Here is a 3,590-nt window from a genome sequence, read left to right on the forward strand (position 1 = left end):
GATGAAGAAGGCATTGAAAAGTATACTGGTAAGATGAGCTCACCTTTTTCTGGAAGTTTTGTGCTAAGTCTCTTCCCTGATTTCTGGGCTTAGTAGGTCCTCCCTATTCTTCTAACACTCTCCTGACTTCCTCTTTGCTCACCAATCATCTGCATCTGACAAACCAGAAAAAGGAACAATAAAACTCACATCCCTACCCCAACAGCTTCATCCCTTTTTCCAGGGGCTTGCATGTTCTTTCACCCTTTTGGGGTTATAAATCTTCCTAGGAGATAAAGAAGGGTTTGAGCCAGAGCCTTTATTTCCTCAGATCCATTCCCTCTGAATGTTAGAATCATCCCTCAAGCTCCCCTCTACTTTGGCTCCAGAGGCTCCTCTTCCAGTTGGGGAGGCCATTGTTATTGGTGAAGATAAGCCTCTAGCCAGAGTTTCCCAGACTCCTTCAGTGAGTGAACAATGTTGGCAAAGGCTGAGAGCAGGGGCTTGGACTGGTACTCTATGCTATGCTTGGCTCAGAGGGACTGCACCAGGGGAGCTACTGCATGATAATAGTGTTAAGACATCATAGAGGAAAGATGGTGCTCAATATGGAAGTTAATATGTCCACCGAACCAGCCATCGAAGGCAGACTTGTAGATGCTGCATGTTGCTTGAAGTAGAGTGGAGACAGTCCACATTCCAGTCTTGATTAGTGTGCATGGGGATATGTTTCATCTGTGTCACTCACACAAATCATTTGCTTCCCAGGAACCTGACCATGAAGAAAAGGCCCAGGAGGCCTTTCAATCCAAACAACGGCACATAAATGAGGAAGATGCAGACATAAAAGGTGATCATCCAGGCCAAGTCCACCCACTTCTTCTTCTGGATAACAAAATAGAAACTATACCACTGGAAATAGAGAGGCAGCAAGGCTGACTGTCCAGTCAGGAACTATTTGTGCTGGTGATTGTATGGCAAGTACCATTTCCTTCTGTTTCCCAAGCTCCACATTGAGGGTCTTACCCAAGGCAAAGAAGAAGGGTGCATATTGATGTCTGGATCTTTGTGGAAGAACTTGGGTTTGGAAGTACATGTGGTTCCAATAGCTGGCAGGGGCCCCCTTCAGGTGATCAGTCAGGAAATGATGTAGTAGGTAGTTCCACTTAGAGGTGCTAAAGATAGACAGGTGCCCCAAGTCATCCTACAACCAGCCAGTCTGGAGCTGAACTGTGTTGAGCAGCACTACACAAAAAAGGAAGGGCATGAAGGACATCCCAAAGACTTAAAGAATGAGCCAGGCCACAACGTCCAGCAACAAGATGTATAGCAGGTACAGGTGGAAGAAGACACAGCCTTCATATGCCCCATCCTTTTCACTGTATCCCGCAGCTCCTGGAACTCATCAGTCAGCACTTTATTCTCAGTGGGCTCAAAGCTGGGCTGCTCCAGAGACAGTTCTCCAGTCTAGAGGGAGTTCATGTACTTGCTCACACGGACCTTGTTGATGTGGATTGCCACAAAGTGATCCATGGCATCTTGCCCTGCTTAGTGGCTGATGACTTGTGAGCCCCTGGGGTGCTGGCAGGTGAACTCGCTGATGTTGTACACCTTCCACTCTATCACCAGCCACTGCTGCACTGCTTCTTCCCAAGTAAGTAGAGCAAGATCAGCCCGTGGGCCAGAGTCTTGGGAGCCATTTGGGCCTGGCACCACCTCACACTGGCTAGGCAAAGGCAGTCAGGTAAGTGCTCCGGGAGTGGGTCTGCTGGCATACACGCGGAGCCCGCAGCCTCCGCGTAGGGTTTTCAGCACCTGTGGCCCGGACCCTTTTGTTTCCTCCAGACTGAGTGATTTGACTGTTATCGCCATGTAAACTTTATGCATTTTTGTTGTTATTTCATAGCTTCATGTCATTTCTTTTCATCTTACACATACTTATGATGGTACCCAACTGCCCAGATCTTCTGTTTACTCTGCTGTCTTGTGGATAAGTTCTCTTTAATATTTATTCTATCTTATATGACAGTCATTTGCCTTCTCCTCTTAGCCACAATCTGTAGCCTAAGAGTTGCTTTATATTAATTTTTGTTTGACTGGAGGACATGTGGGATGGGGGTGGGGGACAATGCTGAGCCAACTGGAATTGTTGACTCTCTTACCTGAACACTGCTCTTTCTTCTGAGCACTCATTTAGTGTCTTATACTGGGGACTAACACCCTCACAGAGATGTATCTCATTCTGATGGGCTTTGAGTCATTTTCTCAACACAGCAAAGGATCCTAAAAATGGCAAAGGAGCCTAGAAAATGGCCCTTTCTGGCCTTTTCTATAATCAGGTGGTAATATGTAAGATATTCCACTCCCAACAGTTTTTCTTCTCTATCCCCTGAGACTTCACGGCCATTCATTTTTCCCCAAACTGGAGGACATTTGTGAGAATTTTCTGTATTTCCTGGTTTCAAAGTAGGTGAAGGGGAAGATACTTATTAGTTTAAAATCTGTCTCAGGGAGCTCAGTAAAATACCTTACTGGACCATCTGACATGTCAAAAGTTAGATCTCAGAGGCTAGCCTACATTGGTGAGGAGAGAAACTACAAGATAAGAAAGAGTGTTGGGAACTACAGAAAGCTAAGGGGGAGATGAGAAAATATTAATAGCAGGAAGGAGACAGCCCAGCTAAATGGCCAGATACTGGATATGAAATGTAAAAAAATGACCAACGGAAGATCCACAGAAGCATATTTCTCATTTGATGTGTTACATTGTAATATCAAATTACTCCACGAATGTGAAACTTCAGTCAAATAAGCTCTACACACAACCTTGAGTTAGTGGTACTTGGAAGAGTGAAAATATGTTGCCGGTTTTATGGGTGTTGTCCCAAGAAAAAGAAGCCATATGCAAAGAGCAAAGGAAGCAAAATCCAAAAGATGGATCACAAAATCAGTGGAGGCGGTGACTTAAAGTCAAGAGTGATCAGGAGAATTATAATTACTTCCTTCTATTAAACCCTGGAAATACTGACCGGGGGAAGCAGATTTTTAAGTTTTCTTACCAGCCAACAGGAGGATAGAATAACATCCAGAGTACTGACATATAGTAACAAATGTTAAATAAAAGTTACTAATTTTCCTTAAAACAGCTTTGGTCATATCCATGTTCTATTAGTTTTGATATATGGAATTATAGCTATTAGTGCTTCCTACATGATTAACATGGGATCTCCATCAGAAGACATCTAAAAACCTAATGTGTAAATATTAGATAAAATGATTATTCTTTGGGAATTTTTGCATTTTTATGCAAAAGTTTACATACAAGAGGTAAAATTTACATACAATAAAATGCACAGATCTTAGTGTGCAATTTAGTACATTTTGAAAAGTATCTATGCCCATATAACCAACACTCAGTCAAGATAGAGAACATCTTTATCACCCCAGAAAATTCTCCTGTACCCACTTCTAGACAACTCTCCTCACTCCAAGCAACAGGTGCTCTGATTTTAGTAACTGTTGGTTATTTTGCCTGTTCTAGAACTTCATATAAATGGAATCACACAGTGTGTACTCTTTTGTATCTAACTTCTTTTGCTCATCATGATATT

At 43.0% G+C, this 3,590-nt stretch overlaps 1 pseudogene; it reads right to left on the minus strand.

Moving 5' to 3' along the window:
- Positions 1-398: 398 nt before the first annotated feature.
- LOC120586964 (acyl-CoA (8-3)-desaturase-like) lies at positions 399-1,679 on the minus strand (annotated as a pseudogene).
- Positions 1,680-3,590: the final 1,911 nt, after the last annotated feature.

This window comes from Pteropus medius, unplaced genomic scaffold (assembly GCF_902729225.1).
Source record: "Pteropus medius unplaced genomic scaffold, Ma_sr-lr_union100, whole genome shotgun sequence".
Classification (NCBI taxonomy): domain Eukaryota; kingdom Metazoa; phylum Chordata; class Mammalia; order Chiroptera; family Pteropodidae; genus Pteropus; species Pteropus medius.